This window comes from Haliotis asinina, chromosome 8, assembly GCF_037392515.1.
Source record: "Haliotis asinina isolate JCU_RB_2024 chromosome 8, JCU_Hal_asi_v2, whole genome shotgun sequence".
Taxonomy (NCBI): Eukaryota; Metazoa; Mollusca; class Gastropoda; order Lepetellida; family Haliotidae; genus Haliotis; species Haliotis asinina.
In genome coordinates, this window is record NC_090287.1 from 557,246 (window position 1) to 577,679 (window position 20,434).

At 39.4% G+C, this 20,434-nt stretch overlaps 1 protein-coding gene across 7 annotated transcripts in view; it reads left to right on the forward strand.

Moving 5' to 3' along the window:
* LOC137293947 (serine-rich adhesin for platelets-like) overlaps positions 1–20,434 on the forward strand; it is a 69,554-nt gene that overhangs the window by 23,579 nt on the left and 25,541 nt on the right. The window lies entirely within an intron of this gene.

Here is a 20,434-nt window from a genome sequence, read left to right on the forward strand (position 1 = left end):
ATATCGGAAACACATACTTCTTGTTTCTGGGAGCATGCTGTTCAATGTCTTGGTGTTGGCACTGACATTTATATCTTCTCAACGTATCATTTAATCCCTCACCTGACATATAAACATCATTTAACTGCCACCAATCTCAGCTCTTCCACTCTGCCAGCTCTTATATAAAACTCCTCAAATAGTCCTCAAATCTCCCGAGGTACTGGCAGACACCCATTAATTTTCTGACTGAATCTAATCAGGATGCCTGTGCATGTATAGCACAGGAGTATGTGGGCAAATCCCTGAATGAATGAAGCACCTGGTAGTGCATGCCTGGCAGACACATTGGAGGTTTCTGCACATTCCATAGGTCAGGAGGGGAGGGAGAGGGGGATGTGGTATGGGGAGGATGGGGGTGTCATATGTGGGGGGTCAAGAGGTCAGTCCAGATTGGATAATGGCATTGAAGATGAGGAATCTAAATAAATATGAATGATGAATAGGGTTCATTTGGCAGAACATAGATGGTTTCCATATGAAATCAATGAACATATTTTCCAAAATTTATACTGATACAGAAATATGCGATGTTAAAGACATATAGTATGTTGAAAAGAAGAGCCCAGATGATGTAGCATTATGCAAGTTTCAGTATGTCTGAGTAATCATAGATTTGATAGTTGGTGAAATGTTTGCTCTGTGTAAAGTTTCCTGTAAACCATCTGTTCACCTTTGGAGTTGATCATTTGGATAATTATAGGGTCAGTTCTCAGATGTGACTAGTCATGGAAGCATAACCAGATTCCTTGTTATGTAGACATCCTCCAGGACAAGGTATATTGTCAGACATTCTTAGAGATGAAAAACAGACTTGAGCCAAGTGGAAGATGCTAGTTTGGCACCAGGAAGGCTTTGTTCTGGGAAATTGCTTGAAGCCTATTCTGTTTGACCTGTGAGATAATTCCTTGCTGTGCCTGGCTGGTGGGTGGATGTAAGGGAATAGTCTTACATACAGGCACACACTAGCTGCTGTCTGGACCAGTGAGTTCCCGGCCACCACTTTCGGTGAGATATTTCCTCTTATCACATACAACCACTCATACCTGACTTCATAAAGGTAGGGAAATAATCGAAGTAATTGCTATCAGCCTCTTCCTGTTACTGACAGTTTAATGTATTTACTGTGGAATCATTAGGAAATGGAATCCACATTTGCTGAGTATATAATCAGAAACAGTTGTCATTAGATGTGTTGTAGGTACTTAAATTGTCACTGGCAAATTTCCAATTATCCTTCCTACATGTTCTGAAAATGTTGTGTATATATATATATTGAAACATTATTGTGGGGAACACTCTGTATTTACCATAAAAGATGATGCCGTTTCACTACACTGCCAACTATTTCTCCCTTGTTTATGCAGTTTTCATCTTTCAGACCCATTTGTTTAAGTTAAGCTAATGGTTTGAGATGCTGCACTGCCCTCTGTAGCCTTGGGCTTGTTTGTATCCTTATATCATTGGTTGATTTGCATATTGGGTGGATTATTGTGTTTAGGTTTGTCCACACCCATGGTCATGGGTTTCACCAAGCTGGTCAACGTCTTTATACCTGCAGCATTTCCTGGTTTCCTCCTACCTGACATGCCATTATGTGTCTGACATCATGATTCACTGGGCCAGACTTTGTATCTAGGGTCTTTACATTCACTGGCAGTAACAGATGGGCCAAGTAGTCTAGAACCTTCATAACTTCTCAGTGAGGATGTGTTTGCTTGATGCATGTTTTGATGTCGTACATTATCCTGGAGTGTCATTAGAACCATTATATCCTTGGGGACAACAGTGTGTTTGCCTGTTTGACCTGGGTCACTACATGGATACAATGTGTGGAACATGTTTACTGTATTCTCCATGTAATACGGCTGGAATATTGCCCTCCAAGACAATACTCACTCACTCATCTTTGTACAGTGCATCAGAAAAACAGAAAGGTAACCCATCACTCATGTATATGATTCACTCACTCAGTGACCTGCTCAAGTTTACATTGCTATATTCTGTGTGCTTTGGGAATGTAGGGAATTAGCTGTGTTACAGGCTTTTGGGTTGTCGTGTCTTATTCCTCGCTGCTGAGCCCTCCCTACCTGTGTGTGTAGTTCCAGCAGCAAGTGTAAATATTGGCAGGTGATCGCAGAATGTCAGGCAGCACCGGTACGTCCTCCACAGGGATGGTTAAATCAGGAGGAATAGAATCCAACAGGACATGGTGCACATGCTACCGCTTCACATCTTAGTGAGTCACACATATTCCTTGGATTGGAATTCTTCTCTCTTGTCTTCCTAGCTAGTTCTCTATGACCTGACCTCAACTGAGTGGAATAGTCAAACCAAGAAAGTTTCAGATTGAAACATAAAGGTTCAGTTTATTTTGTAGTGCGGCTTATGAGTCCAGCTGCTTATGTTTCATTCATTTTCATATATGGTGGTGTGTTGTCAGCAAGAAAGGGTTTGTTGGTATGAAAGTAAATTGATGTGTAGACTTGTGGATAGTTATATGGTTTCAGTTGTCTGGAAGCGTCCCAGTCTGTGAAGCACTGCTTGCTGGTAATAAGGTCACAATGTGAGCTACTAGCAATCATATCTGCTGACTTGTCATGATCTCTACAAATCACTACAGTTACAATACATACTGCATCTGCAACTCGATTATCAATTCATGACGAGACAAAGCAGCAAGTTCAGTTCAAATTCAGAATTTCAATCTCCAAAACTGCCTTGGTTTAAAGCTTAATGGAGAAAAGGTCTGAATTATGCATGTGAGGCTATCAAATGTTAACTTGCCTGGAAGGGTGTGCAGAGCCAGGCACAGGTCATGTGTCTGGCACTGTTGTCATTCCTCTGTAATGACACCCTCTGGCATTTACAACACAACATAGACACCAGCCAATAGTTTCAAATAGGCAGGGTCAGGGTTGAATCATTTCCACCATGAAGCAGTACAAGCCTGTATTGTATATGTGGTGAGGGGCAGATACCAAATAGCCTTGTTTATCTGTGCAGACCGTGACTCATGTACTGCACTGCTCTGATTGTATTGGAACAATTATAGGTTGTTTCAGAAGCTGCACAGTGTGGATGACAGAGCTCCATGTGTTCCTCACTGAATGTGTTTACATGTGGGCAGGCAATCTGATACCGACATAGATCCAACAACTGATACAGCTGGAGAAGGAGTTAGCTAAGGATTCCGTACAAAAGGTTTATTTGGAAGACAAATTTGGAAAAATAGTACCTTCTGAAAAATTGGGATGACTAGTGTCATTTTGTGGAAAGTTTCATAGCTGTTCATTTTATTTGATACAATATTGTCTTTTCTCCATATTGGTTTGCTATCAATGAATCACAAGTCTTTTCTACAAGAACATTGCTTAGAACTATGTTAGCATGAATTGAGAAAATTATGTCTCAAGTTTGAAATATTTTTTTAAAATATAAAACCCTGTGACCAGACAGGAGCACTTCCGGACAGCACTGAACTACAAGAACATTTACAACACTCACTAGCTGATACACATGTAGTCTGTCGTACAGACCCTGAAGTATATATATCCAAGAAAGCCCACGCAAGTCTAGAAAATATGGCAAGTCTAGCTTTCCTTAGCTTCTCAGGACACAATTTCATTATATTATTTTTTTTCACTATGAACGTTTTTTCAGTAAAATATGTTCATTTCAGAGACAAGCTGTTAGTCTAATACACATGATGCAGCCAAGGATCCATTACATGGAAACTACTTAAAAGAGTTGGATCACAAAATGCATGCTCCCTTAACAAAACCTGCATCAGGAGACATGTCTGGGCAGGGTCTATTGTGATGGCTTCAGTGGGCTGCAACAATGCATGAAACTATTGATGGATTGCAATTGTTGAGTCTCTGATAGTAATTAATTGATGGTAGAAACGGTAAACTATTGATGCATCGATAGTTGATTTCCATTGATAAATATGCTTAACAAAATGCAGGATGTTAGGGTGCAGACGTCTTTGAGTTTATGTTTTAACTGTTCACCTTGTTTGGGTTTCAAGTTTCTTGTCAGTTTTTTAATTCCCAGTTGCATGTTATCCAAAATTATGTCAGCCCACTGTGTGTCAGGACTGTTCAGGCTTATAGCCTCCTGTACCGGCACAGACTGATCAGTTAATCCTTATCATACACCTACCATCACTAGGGGTGACTCTTGAAGGGAAAACAGCTATTGTGATTGCAGTAGTCTATTGTCACTAACTATTGCAATACCATTAAATAGTTTCTATCTCCTTGAATTGTCTCCTTGAGATTTGGGACCAGGGGTTCAAGTCACAGACAGCACTGAATCTTGTGAAGTTAGCTGAAGGTACATATCTCCCATTGTTGGGATGTTGCAGGTGGATTCGACAATGATATGAAGATATTTTACAGAAATAAGTTCATAGTAAAATAAATAAAATATGATGAAAAGGAGCCCTGAGACTTTTTATTAAAAAGTGGAAGGTAGACTTGGCACATTTTCTGGACTTGTGTGGGCTTTCTTGGCTATATTTGCTTGTGGGTCTGTATGACAGACTACAAATCGAGATGTGTGGATTTAACAATCACAAGCCTGACTTACCCAGAGTTGAAGGCCAAGTGGACTTAATCACAAGCGTGGCTAATGATGGAGAGATACTGTTGTTGGTATACAGCAGAGATAAACCTGGCTCAGAAAACATGTGAGATAAAATCTCACATGGGATCAAAAGCATGAGATTTTTTCAAATCTTATGAGATTTAACTGATCATGATCGTTCAGAAGAAATAGAAAATGAGACAAATAAGACATTGTCAAAATCAATTTCAAGTCAAGCAATCCTGAATTGCAATGAATTAAAAGTCTGTAGATCTACTAGCCTCACCATTGGTGTCTGCATTCTGGTTGTCATCAAGGTCAGCGACTCTTTCAACATCAGTCAACCAGAGGCATATACTGCCAACTAGCAGCTCTGAGGTCATAGATGAAGTTTATGTTTATCAAGAGAAAATATCAACTTATAAATTATTATTGCTACATGCATATCATACACCAGTTGAAAGGACTAATCTTACTGTTTATAAATATGAAAGTTATTTTTATCACATTTTTCACGTAATATGACTACAACTTAAATGAGTCGGTCAAGTTGTTTCTTCGTTTTCTTTCGTAGTCTTTAAGAATTTAAAGATTTTAATATCGAATAAGATGGTTTCGTTAGTAGCCGCCCTTTGTGTGACGTTGCAGAACACAACTTCCGAATGCGAACTCTGTACACCGTCGCACTGTGCATAAACAACACAGTACTGCGAAGTTCAGAGTTTGCCATACTCCTTTCAGCGCAGCTCATTCTGTGCAGCACTGTGTGACGATGTTCGATGTTCCATACCAGAAGTTATGTTTCGAAGATTAAAAATAAGTAGAAAGCAACGGGAATATCTTTGACAGGACACAATAACGACAAATCCTTTCTCAGTAAAACAGATTTATAAACTTCCTATCATACAGGTGAGCAGGGTGCGATTTTAAATCGCTGCAGGTAGATTTGAGTGCGACTTTAAAACAACTAGTGCGAGAAAATCGTGATATCGCGGCCCAAGTCAATCCCTGTATACAGTGTCTGTGGTGAGGAGCAGTTTTGGTTAGCTGCTTCACTACTCCAACACTAGTCTCCTTCAACTTGAAAAACCTTCAGGACGCTGGCCTGCGGGTCTGCTACTTAGCCAGAGCTGCTATTAACTAGACCTGGTTGTTCATATGTTATTGCTTTCAAATATCAAACTAGCTTAATGGCTGCCTGGGTTCATACTGTATTTAGGCTATGATGAATTGATTGGTTGGGGATTGTTCCTGACCAGTACAGTGCCAGCTTTAGAGGAATAACTGATGTAAAAATGTGCCCTGGTTGTGCACTAGAGAAATACTGAGGCAGAATTGAAATAGCAGCTTAAGCTTTAAAGATGGTTCTTGTCCAGTGAAGCAAACAAGTTACTATGTACAAAATTGTGACAAATTCCACAAATCTTTACACCCTCAACTGGAGATATTTTACCAGATAAATCCAAACTTTTAGGTTCAGCTGGTAGAAACATGAAGTCAGTCGTGTTAAGGTTGGATCAGCATGTGAAAGTTTTAAGATCTTACAGAACATGTGTTAAATTCATGATGCCAGAATATTCATAAGTATCAGTGTTGTTTCAAAACAGTGGCTGTGGCATAGCTTAGTCATAAAAGCGTTTGTTCTTCACACCGAAGACCTGGGTTCGATTCCCCACATTGGTACAATGTGTGAAGCCATGATACTGGGGAATATTGCTAACAGTGACGTAAAACCATACTCACTCACTCACGCGAAACAGTTATTCTCCTTTATACCTTTCCCAGCATTCTGTTGATTGAAAACAACTGAATTCAATCATGACAGTTTGTTTTCAAGATCTAAAGAACTTATAAATACTGAGCATAGTAAACTTTTATTTGGGTTTTTGGCACCTGCATACCTAACAGGTTGCAAGTTGGTCCTGGTTCCTGTGTGATGGGAGATACTCAGGACATAAAGCACATCATGAGTTGGAAGAGACTGGTAAATAACATTGAAATAGGATTCTTGTGATGCTACAAACTCTCCCTGCTTGCCCAACGGCTTGTGTTTACCTGTGAAAGATTCACCTGAATGTCCACCGAAGCAGATCCCAGTGTTGTCAACAGCCTCCATGTCTTTGTCCACATGTATGTGAATCATAACTACATCGACTATTCCCTTTACTGTCTGGCCTCAGTTCACTTGTACCCTGTATGTTGACAGTACATTGTAACAATACATTGTGACAGTAGCTGGCTAGGCCAGGGTAGGGCCAGGTAACAGTGGCAAGTAGGTAGGTTATGTATTTGAAGGAGACTGAGTACACACCTGTGTACAGGTGGTACCTACTTGTCCTTATCCCAGGTGTCATGTCAGTAGGAGCTGGCATTGATTATTTCATCAAGCTATTGATTATTCATTGATTTATAGATCAATTTAATGCCTTATTTGCTGTAGGGGCAGTGGAGTAACCTAGTGGTTAAAACATTCACCTGTCATGCCGAAGACCCGGGCTCGATTCCCCACATGGTCAAAATGTGTGACGCCCATTTCTGGTTGGTGTCCCCTGCTGTGATATTGCTGGAATAGTGCTAAAAGTGGCATAAAACTAAACTTTCACATATTCATTTGTTGTAATATGCAAGAATGTTTAAACAATTGTATGCCCTGCAAATGGAATAGGTTCTGGTGCAGTGTCCTCAACAGCCTCTCAAAAGTAAGGAAATCTTTTTGGCTGTTTATAGAGTTTAGATTTAGTTGTTCTTTTCCATATGTTTTTGAAGCGGTCACATTTTGGTAAGATCCATGATACGTTAGTCAGCTCATTGATCTGGGCTAACTCATGCCTTTTAGTGAAAACTTTGAAACATGTTGTCATGGAACAAAATTGGAATCAAAAACATGTTGAATGTTTGGTAAATTGCACAGTTAATGTTCCTGATAATTGGTCTCTCATGTTGAGGTTGCCTGGCACTGTTCACTGATGTTGACGAACTGATGACGATGGGTTGATAATAGGCAGGGCAGGGAATGTCTGGCCTCAGTGTTGTGTGACATACTCAGCAGGTCCACAGAAGCAAGTTACTGCTGTCTGCAGATTAGACACAGCAGATATTTTCTAAGCTGCGTTACATAAAATTCAACTATTTCTTTTTGGAAAAACTATCCAGGGTAGAACAGGTTTAACGTTGTACTGAGGAATGTCCTTGGTAGAACTGGTTTCTACTGAAGAATGTCCAGGGTAGAACCAGGTTTGTACTGAGAAATTTCCAGTGATTTTCAGCACAGTGGGCCCTATTCATGATATGACATCTTCCGTCAAATCCTGTAACGACTGTGAGTCCAATGACATGCTATCATCCACGTCAGTGAGCCTACTCACCAATTCCATTAAGTCAACTCTTACCAACCTGATAGGTTGCAGGGTATCCACTCTTGTTGAGTATTGTCACAGGATTGAATAGCAAGTCTGCTTGGGCTGTAACAAGGATGTGTATCTTTCAGCTTTCCTCTAGTAGTTTTCATTGCTCCAGGGCTGACTGTAGCACATCGACAGCTTACTACTACACCTAGTTGATGACCACTTTGTGGAACACATGTTCTCTGGGTTCCTCATACTATCCTCCCTCCCCAGGCATGTATACTTGAGAAATATCAGTCACACCACATTTCCTCTGTTCATGCTTTTTACTTCTAGAACACACAAGTGACTCACTAATCCGGTAATTTATGTGTGTGAAATGTCATTTCACAGTAGATAACAATACACACACCAAAAATAAACACACTGAAGAGAAAAGGGCCTCTAAGGCACAATACAAGCAGGTCAGCAACCTCCATTTGGGTAGTAATATAGGAATCATATACACATGAGAATCCCACCTGGGTATACAGGAACAGTACTCGTACACTTGTCTTACTGATCATCCACCGGTGGTGTAGTATTGCCAGGAGGAGCGCACAGTGAATGTTCCTTTCTTATGAGGGAAAGAACAGACTGTGTGTGTAGAGTTACTGTAGTCAGTGTAAGTGTGAATGTAACACTTGTTGATGAGATGATGTGACAGTAAACCCTTTACCACAACTGTCTCGAGTCCCTCTGTACCCCCATCCCAGTGTCTGACATTTTGTCAGTTTTACACACAGTAATGAAACAGTGAATGGAAGGATGAAAGTTTGAGGAAGAGCAGTACGAAATCTGATTGATGAAACCAACATTAAAAAAATATCAAGAGTTAATATTTTCTTCAGAAAACCCTCACTGGGTCCTCACAAACATTTGCATAGAGTCCAGGTGTAGAGGGACAGTTGCGATCAGTGCCAGAGCTGGCAGACAGATGGTTCCATGAGATACTCTGACCAAAGCCACATACAGTGCACTTTGCCATCCTGTGTCAGGGTTTCAACTCTCTGCTGATGGTGAACTTCCTGTGCATTTATCCATGGGTCACTACTAGAGGTCAGTCCATGGATACCACCACTGGAGGTCAGTCCATGGATACCACCACTGGAGAGGTCAGTCCATGGATACCACCACTGGAGGTCAGTCCATGGATCACCACCACTGGAGGTCAATCCATGGATCACCACTGGAGGTCAGTCCATGGATCACCACCACTGGGGGTCAGTCCATGGGTCACTACTGGAGGTCAGTCCATGGATCACCACCACTGGAGGTCAGTCCATGGATCACCACCACTGGAGGTCAATCCATGGATCACCACCACTGGAGGTCAATCCATGGATCACCACCACTGGAGGTCAATCCATGGATCACCACCACTGGAGGTCAGTCCATGGGTCACTACTGGAGGTCAGTCCATGGATCACCACCACTGGAGGTCAGTCCATGGATCACCACCACTGGAGGTCAATCCATGGATCACCACCACTGGAGGTCAATCCATGGATCACCACCACTGGAGGTCAGTCCATGGATCACCACTGGAGGTCAGTCCATGGGTCACCACCACTGGGGGTCAGTCCATGGATCACCACCACTGGAGGTCAATCCATGGATCACCACTGGAGGTCAGTCCATCGATCACCACTAGAGGCCACTCTGTGGTTTACCACTGGATGTCAGTCCAGAAGAGACTGTTCTTTAAGAGACAGTTCTAGTCCATTATTATAATCTATCCTGTTTTTGTGATGAAACTGATATACTATACCCTTTGTCCAGACATGGAGAACCTGTTTTAGAGTTTGTCTTGCCAAATTGACAAGAGTGATTCTTCATTGTGTCATCGTAGTGCAGAACATGTTGCAACAAGCATGTTGGAGTTGTCTCCCTTGTTTATCCTCTGCAATGGCATGCCATTTTGTTTCCGGAGCATAATTCAGAAACAGTTCATTATTTTTAGACTAGTCTTGATAGGTATAATAATCTTAACCTATAGTTATGCTTTTTGCTATTTACAGAGCTTTAGCATTTTTATTTTTTTTGTTTTTCCATGGAACATTTTGGTGATAGTCTAATGGTGGGGTGGGCATTGTTTCAGGAGCATAACTCAAAAACCGTTCAATATTTTTCTGCAAAAATTGGTAGATATGTGGCAGACCCGAAAGTGGTGCCTTTTGCTATTTACAGGTTTTTGTGATTTATTTTTTTCTTGGTTTCCATAGAAATGTTTCGGACTTTGTCTCAAAATGGAGGGATGAGCTTTGTTTCCGGGGCATAACTCAAAAACCGTTCAATATTTTTCTGCAAAATTTGTTACATACATCAGTCAGAACTTAAAGTGGTGCCGTTTACTACCTACAGGTTTTTGTAATTTATTATTTTCTCGGTGTCCATGGAAACATTTCAGACTTATTCTCAAATAGGAGAGATGGGCTTTGTTTCCGGAGCAGAACTCAAAAACCGTTGAACTTGGTAGATATATCTGTCAGAACCTAAAGTGGTGCCTTTCGCTTGTTACAGGTTTTTGTGATTTCCTAGTTTCTCATTTTCCATGGAAATGTTTTTGACTTAGTCTCAAAGGTGAGAGGTGTGTTTTGTTTCTGGAGCAGAACTCTAAAACTTCTAAGTATCTGTCAGTAAAACTTGGTAGAAATGTGTGGCAGACCCCAAAGTGGTGCCTTTTGCTATTTACAGGTATTTGTGGTTTATCATTTTCATGGTTTCCATAGAAACGTTTCGGACCTCATCTCAAAGTGGAGTGATGGGCTTCATTTCCGGAGCCGAACTAAAAAAACATTCAATATTTTTCTGCAAAACTTGGTAGATACATCAATCTGAACCTGTAGTGGGGCCTTTTGCTATGAAGAGGATCTTGTGATTTAATATTTTCTCAATTTCCATGTAAACGTTTTGGACTTTCGGTCTCAAAATGGAGGGATAGGCTCCGTTCCCAGAGCAGAAAACCATTTCATATCTTTCAACAGATCTTGGCAGATATATGAGACAGATCTTGAAATTGTGACTTTGCTGATTCCAGATATATGGCATTCATAATTTTCAGGAATTACATGGAAACAATTCAAACTAACTCAAAGAAAACAATGAGTAACTGTCAGATGATTTGTCCTTTCAAACATGTGGGTGCCGGGGGTATATGTCATCTTCTGTTGACTCTTGTTTCATTATCATTTGGATTCAGATATTGGAATGGAGTGCATCTATCTTGATTACTCATTTCTGTTCTGTTGCCTTCTATGATACACCTTGAGTGTGAGATGTGGTATAATAATGCCATATTCCAGTGTTTCTGTTCCCTTCTATGATACACCTTGAGTGTGAGATGTGGTATAATAATGCCATATTCCAGTGTTTCTGTTCCCTCCTATGATACACCTTGAGTGTGAGATGTGGTATAATAATGCCATATTCCAGTGTTTCTGTTCCCTCCTATGATACACCTTGAGTGTGAGATGTGGTATAATAATGTCATATTCCATTCTGTTCCCTCCTATGATACACCTTGAGTGTGAGATGTGGTATAATAATGTCATATTCCATTCTGTTCCCTTCTATGATACACCTTGAGTGTGAGATGTTGTATAATAATGCCATATTCCAGTGTTTCTGTTCCCTCCTATGATACACCTTGAGTGTGAGATGTGGTATAATAATGTCATATTCCATTCTGTTCCCTCCTATGATACACCTTGAGTGTGAGATGTGGTATAATAATGTCATATTCCATTCTGTTCCCTTCTATGATACACCTTGAGTGTGAGATGTTGTATAATAATGCCATATTCCAGTGTTTCTGTTCCCTCCTATGATACACCTTGAGTGTGAGATGTTGTATAATAATGTCATATTCCAGTGTTTCTGTTCCCTTCTATGATACACCTTGAGTGTGAGATGTGGTATAATAATGTCATATTCCAGTGTTTCTGTTCCCTTCTATGATACACCTTGAGTGTGAGATGTTGTATAATAATGTCATATTCCAGTGTTTCTGTTCCCTCCTATGATACACCTTCAGAGTGAGATGTGGTATAATAATGTCATATTCCATTCTGTTCCCTTGTATGATACACCTTGAGTGTGAGATGTGGTATAATAATGCCATATTCCAGTGTTTCTGTTCCCTCCTATGATACACCTTGAGTGTGAGATGTGGTATAATAATGTCATATTCCATTCTGTTCCCTCCTATGATACACCTTGAGTGTGAGATGTGGTATAATAATGTCATATTCCATTCTGTTCCCTTCTATGATACACCTTGAGTGTGAGATGTTGTATAATAATGCCATATTCCAGTGTTTCTGTTCCCTCCTATGATACACCTTGAGTGTGAGATGTTGTATAATAATGTCATATTCCAGTGTTTCTGTTCCCTCCTATGATACACCTTGAGTGTGAGATGTGGTATAATAATGTCATATTCCAGTGTTTCTGTTCCCTCCTATGATACACCTTGAGTGTGAGATGTGGTATAATAATGTCATATTCCAGTGTTTCTGTTCCCTTCTATGATACACCTTGAGTGTGAGATGTTGTATAATAATGTCATATTCCAGTGTTTCTGTTCCCTCCTATGATACACCTTCAGAGTGAGATGTGGTATAATAATGTCATATTCCATTCTGTTCCCTTGTATGATACACCTTGAGTGTGAGATGTGGTATAATAATGTCATATTCCAGTGTTTCTGTTCCCTCCTATGATACACCTTGAGTGTGAGATGTGGTATAATAATGTCATATTCCAGTGTTTCTGTTCCCTCCTATGATACACCTTGAGTGTGAGATGTGGTATAATAATGTCATATTCCAGTGTTTCTGTTCCCTTCTATGATACACCTTGAGTGTGAGATGTGGTATAATAATGTCATATTCCAGTGTTTCTGTTCCCTTCTATGATACACCTTGAGTGTGAGATGTGGTATAATAATGTCATATTCCAGTGTTTCTGTTCCCTTCTATGATACACCTTCAGTGTGAGATGTGGTATAATAATGTCATATTCCAGTGTTTCTGTTTCCTCCTATGATACACCTTGAGTGTGAGATGTTGTATAATAATGTCATATTCCAGTGTTTCTGTTTCCTCCTATGATACACCTTCAGTGTGAGATGTGGTATAATAATGTCATATTCCAGTGTTTCTGTTTCCTCCTATGATACACCTTGAGTGTGAGATGTTGTATAATAATGTCATATTCCAGTGTGTCTGTTCCCTCCTATGATACACCTTCAGTGTGAGATGTGGTATAATAATGCCATATTCCAGTGTTTCTGTTTCCTCCTATGATACACCTTGAGTGTGAGATGTTGTATAATAATGTCATATTCCAGTGTTTCTGTTCCCTCCTATGATACACCTTGAGTGTGAGATGTTGTATAATAATGTCATATTCCAGTGTTTCTGTTTCCTCCTATGATACACCTTGAGTGTGAGATGTGGTATAATAATGTCATATTCCATTCTGTTTCCTCCTATGATACACCTTGAGTGTGAGATGTTGTATAATAATGTCATATTCCAGTGTTTCTGTTCCCTCCTATGATACACCTTGAGTGTGAGATGTGGTATAATAATGCCATATTCCAGTGTTTCTGTTCCCTCCTATGATACACCTTGAGTGTGAGATGTTGTATAATAATGTCATATTCCAGTGTTTCTGTTCCCTCCTATGATACACCTTCAGTGTGAGATGTGGTATAATAATGTCATATTCCATTCTGTTCCCTTCTATGATACACCTTGAGTGTGAGATGTTGTATAATAATGTCATATTCCAGTGTTTCTGTTCCCTTCTATGATACACCTTGAGTGTGAGATGTTGTATAATAATGTCATATTCCAGTGTTTCTGTTCCCTTCTATGATACACCTTGAGGGTGAGATGTGGTATAATAATGTCATATTCCAGTGTTTCTGTTCCCTTCTATGATACACCTTGAGTGTGAGATGTGGTATAATAATGTCTTATTCCAGTGTTTCTGTTCCCTTCTATGATACACCTTGAGTGTGAGATGTTGTATAATAATGTCATATTCCATTCTGTTCCCTTCTATGATACACCTTGAGTGTGAGATGTGGTATAATAATGTCATATTCCATTCTGTTCCCTTCTATGATACACCTTGAGTGTGAGATGTGGTATAATAATGTCATATTGCATTGTTTCTGTTCCCTCCTATGATACACCTTGAGTGTGAGATGTGGTATCATAATGTCATATTCCAGTGTTTCTGTTCCCTTCTATGATACACCTTGAGTGTGAGATGTGGTATAATAATGTCATATTCCAGTGTTTCTGTTCCCTTCTATGATACACCTTGAGTGTGAGATGTGGTATAATAATGTCATATTCCAGTGTTTCTGTTCCCTTCTATGATACACCTTGAGTGTGAGATGTGGTATAATAATGTCATATTCCAGTGTTTCTGTTCCCTTCTATGATACACCTTCAGTGTGAGATGTGGTATAATAATGCCATATTCCAGTGTTTGTGTTCCCTTCTATGATACACCTTGAGTGTGAGATGTGGTATAATAATGTCATATTCCAGTGTTTCTGTTTCCTCCTATGATACACCTTGAGTGTGAGATGTTGTATAATAATGTCATATTCCAGTGTTTCTGTTCCCTCCTATGATACACCTTCAGTGTGAGATGTGGTATAATAATGCCATATTCCAGTGTTTCTGTTCCCTTCTATGATACACCTTCAGTGTGAGATGTGGTATAATAATGTCATGTTCCAGTGTTTCTGTTCCCTCCTATGATACACCTTGAGTGTGAGATGTGGTATAATAATGTCATATTCCAGTGTTTCTCTCCCCTTCTATGATCCACCTTCAGTGTGAGATGTGGTATAATAATGCCATATTCCAGTGTTTCTGTTCCCTTCTATGATACACCTTGAGTGTGAGATGTGGTATAATAATGTCATATTCCAGTGTTTCTGTTCCCTCCTATGATACACCTTGAGTGTGACATGTGGTATAATAATGTCATATTCCAGTGTTTCTGTTCCCTTCCATGATCCACCTTCAGTGTGAGATGTGGTATAATAAAGTCATATTCCAGTGTTTCTGTTCCCTTCTATGATACACCTTCAGTGTGAGATGTGGTATAATAATGTCATATTCCAGTGTTTCTGTTCCCTCCTATGATACACCTTGAGTGTGAGATGTGGTATAATAATGCCATATTCCAGTGTTTCTGTTCCCTTCTATGATACACCTTGAGTGTGAGATGTGGTATAATAATGTCATATTCCAGTGTTTCTGTTCCCTCCTATGATACACCTTGAGTGTGAGATGTGGTATAATAATGCCATATTCCAGTGTTTCTGTTCCCTCCTATGATACACCTTGAGTGTGAGATGTTGTATAATAATGCCATTTTCCAGTGTTCCTTTTCCCTTCTATGATACACCTTGAGTGTGAGATGTGGTATAATAATGCCATATTCCAGTGTTTCTGTTCCCTTCTATGATACGCCTTGAGTGTGAGATGTGGTATAATAATGCCATATTCCAGTGTTTGTGTTCCCTTTTATGATACACCTTGAGTGTGAGATGTGGTATAATAATGTCATATTCCAGTGTTTCTGTTCCCTTCTATGATACAACTTGAGTGTGAGATGTGGTATAATAATGTCATGTTCCAGTGTTTTTGTTCCTTCTATGATACACCATGAGTGTGAGATGTGGTATAATAATGCCGTATTCCAATGTTTCTGTTCCCTTCTATGTTACACCTTGAGTGTGAGATGTGGTATAATAATGTCATATTCCAGTGTTTCTGTTCCCTTCTATGATACACCTTGAGTGTGAGATGTGGTATAATAATGTCATATTCCAGTGTTTCTGTTCCCTTCTATGATACACCTTCAGTGTGAGATGTGGTATAATAATGTCATATTCCAGTGTTTCTGTTCCCTTCTATGATACACCTTGAGTGTGAGATGTTGTATAATAATGTCATATTCCATTCTGTTCCCTTCTATGATACACCTTGAGTGTGGGATGTGGTGTAATAATGTCATATTGCATTCTGTTCCCTTCTATGATACACCTTGAGTGTGAGATGTGGTATAATAATGTCATATTCGAGTGTTTCTGTTCCCTCCTATGATACACCTTGAGTGTGAGATGTGGTATCATAATGTCATGTTCCAGTGTTTCTGTTCCCTTCTGTGATACACCTTGAGTGTGAGATGTGGTATAATAATGTCATATTCCAGTGTTTCTGTTCCCTCCTATGATACACCTTGAGTGTGAGATGTGGTATCATAATGTCATATTCCAGTGTTTCTGTTCCCTCCTATGATACACCTTGAGTGTGAGATGTGGTATAATAATGTCATATTCCAGTGTTTCTGTTCCCTTCTATGATCCACCTTGAGTGTGAGATGTGGTATAATAATGTCATATTCCAGTGTTTCTGTTCCCTTCTATGATACACCTTGAGTGTGAGATGTGGTATAATAATGTCATGTTCCAGTGTTTCTGTTCCCTCCTATGATACACCTTGAGTGTGAGATGTGGTATAATAATGCCATATTCCAGTGTTTCTGTTCCCTTCTATGATACACCTTGAGTGTGAGATGTGGTATAATAATGTCATATTCCAGTGTTTCTGTTCCCTCCTATGATACACCTTGAGTGTGAGATGTGGTATAATAATGCCATATTCCAGTGTTTCTGTTCCCTCCTATGATACACCTTGAGTGTGAGATGTGGTATAATAATGCCATATTCCAGTGTTTCTGTTCCCTTCTATGATACACCTTGAGTGTGAGATGTGGTATAATAATGCCATATTCCAGTGTTTCTGTTCCCTTCTATGATACACCTTGAGTGTGAGATGTGGTATAATAATGCCATATTCCAGTATTTGTGTTCCCTTCTATGATACACCTTGAGTGTGAGTTGTGGTATAATAATGTCATATTGCAGTGTTTCTGTTCCCTTCTATGATACACCTTGAGTGTGAGATGTGGTATAATAATGTCATATTCCAGTGTTTTTGTTCCTTCTATGATACACCTTGAGTGTGAGATGTGGTATATTAATGCCGTATTCCAATGTTTCTGTTCCCTTCTGTGTTACACCTTGAGTGTGAGATGTGGTATAATAATGCCATGTTCCAGTGTTTCTGTTCCCTTCTATGATACACCTTGAGTGTGAGATGTGGTATAATAATGTCATATTCCAGTGTTTCTGTTCCCTTCTATGATACACCTTGAGTGTGAGATGTGGTATAATAATGTCATATTCCATTCTGTTCCCTTCTATGATACACCTTGAGTGTGAGATGTGGTATAATAATGTCATATTCCATTCTGTTCCCTTCTATGATACACCTTGAGTTTGAGATGTGGTATAATAATGTCATATTCGAGTGTTTCTGTTCCCTCCTATGATACACCTTGAGTGTGAGATGTGGTATCATAATGTCATATTCCAGTGTTTCTGTTCCCTTCTACGATACACCTTGAGTGTGAGATGTTGTATAATAATGTCATATTCCAGTGTTTCTGTTCCCTTCTATGATACACCTTGAGTGTGAGATGTGGTATAATAATGTCATATTCCAGTGTTTCTGTTCCCTCCTATGATACACCTTGAGTGTGAGATGTTGTATAATAATGTCATATTCCAGTGTTTCTGTTCCCTTCTATGATACAACTTGAGTGTGAGATGTGGTATAATAATGTCATGTTCCAGTGTTTTTGTTCCTTCTATGATACACCATGAGTGTGAGATGTGGTATAATAATGCCGTATTCCAATGTTTCTGTTCCCTTCTATGTTACACCTTGAGTGTGAGATGTGGTATAATAATGTCATATTCCAGTGTTTCTGTTCCCTTCTATGATACACCTTGAGTGTGAGATGTGGTATAATAATGTCATATTCCAGTGTTTCTGTTCCCTTCTATGATACACCTTCAGTGTGAGATGTGGTATAATAATGTCATATTCCAGTGTTTCTGTTCCCTTCTATGATACACCTTGAGTGTGAGATGTTGTATAATAATGTCATATTCCATTCTGTTCCCTTCTATGATACACCTTGAGTGTGGGATGTGGTGTAATAATGTCATATTGCATTCTGTTCCCTTCTATGATACACCTTGAGTGTGAGATGTGGTATAATAATGTCATATTCGAGTGTTTCTGTTCCCTCCTATGATACACCTTGAGTGTGAGATGTGGTATCATAATGTCATGTTCCAGTGTTTCTGTTCCCTTCTGTGATACACCTTGAGTGTGAGATGTGGTATAATAATGTCATATTCCAGTGTTTCTGTTCCCTCCTATGATACACCTTGAGTGTGAGATGTGGTATCATAATGTCATATTCCAGTGTTTCTGTTCCCTCCTATGATACACCTTGAGTGTGAGATGTGGTATAATAATGTCATATTCCAGTGTTTCTGTTCCCTTCTATGATCCACCTTGAGTGTGAGATGTGGTATAATAATGTCATATTCCAGTGTTTCTGTTCCCTTCTATGATACACCTTGAGTGTGAGATGTGGTATAATAATGTCATGTTCCAGTGTTTCTGTTCCCTCCTATGATACACCTTGAGTGTGAGATGTGGTATAATAATGCCATATTCCAGTGTTTCTGTTCCCTTCTATGATACACCTTGAGTGTGAGATGTGGTATAATAATGTCATATTCCAGTGTTTCTGTTCCCTCCTATGATACACCTTGAGTGTGAGATGTGGTATAATAATGCCATATTCCAGTGTTTCTGTTCCCTCCTATGATACACCTTGAGTGTGAGATGTGGTATAATAATGCCATATTCCAGTGTTTCTGTTCCCTTCTATGATACACCTTGAGTGTGAGATGTGGTATAATAATGCCATATTCCAGTGTTTCTGTTCCCTTCTATGATACACCTTGAGTGTGAGATGTGGTATAATAATGCCATATTCCAGTATTTGTGTTCCCTTCTATGATACACCTTGAGTGTGAGTTGTGGTATAATAATGTCATATTGCAGTGTTTCTGTTCCCTTCTATGATACACCTTGAGTGTGAGATGTGGTATAATAATGTCATATTCCAGTGTTTTTGTTCCTTCTATGATACACCTTGAGTGTGAGATGTGGTATATTAATGCCGTATTCCAATGTTTCTGTTCCCTTCTGTGTTACACCTTGAGTGTGAGATGTGGTATAATAATGCCATATTCCAGTGTTTCTGTTCCCTTCTATGATACACCTTGAGTGTGAGATGTGGTATAATAATGTCATATTCCAGTGTTTCTGTTCCCTTCTATGATACACCTTGAGTGTGAGATGTGGTATAATAATGTCATGTTCCATTCTGTTCCCTTCTATGATACACCTTGAGTGTGAGATGTGGTATAATAATGTCATATTCCATTCTGTTCCCTTCTATGATACACCTTGAGTTTGAGATGTGGTATAATAATGTCATATTCGAGTGTTTCTGTTCCCTCCTATGATACACCTTGAGTGTGAGATGTGGTATCATAATGTCATATTCCAGTGTTTCTGTTCCCTTCTACGATACACCTTGAGTGTGAGATGTTGTGTAATAATGTCATATTCCAGTGTTTCTGTTCCCTTCTATGATACACCTTGAGTGTGAGATGTGGTATAATAATGTCATATTCCAGTGTTTCTGTTCCCTCCTATGATACACCTTGAGTGTGAGATGTTGTATAATAATGTCATATTCCAGTGTTTCTGTTCCCTTCTATGATGCACCTTGAGTGTGAGATGTGGTATAATAATGTCATATTCCAGTGTTTCTGTTCCCTCCTATGATACACCTTGAGTGTGAGATGTGGTATAATAATGTCATATTCCAGTGTTTCTGTTCCCTCCTATGATACACCTTGAGTGTGAGATGTTGTATAATAATGTCATATTCCAGTGTTTCTGTTCCCTTCTATGATGCACCTTCAGTGTGAGATGTGGTATAATAATGTCATGTTCCAGTGTTTCTGTTCCCTCCTATGATACACCTTGAGTGTGAGATGTGGTATAATAATGCCATATTCCAGTATTTGTGTTCCCTTCTATGATACACCTTGAGTGTGAGTTGTGGTATAATAATGCCATATTCCAGTGTTTCTGTTCCCTTCTATGATACACCTTGAGTGTGAGATGTGGTATAATAATGTCATATTCCAGTGTTTTTGTTCCTTCTATGATACACCTTGAGTGTGAGATGTGGTATAATAATGCCGTATTCCAATGTTTCTGTTCCCTTCTATGTTGCACCTTGAGTGTGAGATGTGGTATAATAATGCCATATTCCAGTGTTTCTGTTCCCTTCTATCATACACCTTGAGTGTGAGATGTGGTATAATAATGTCATATTCCAGTGTTTCTGTTCCCTTCTATGATACACCTTGAGTG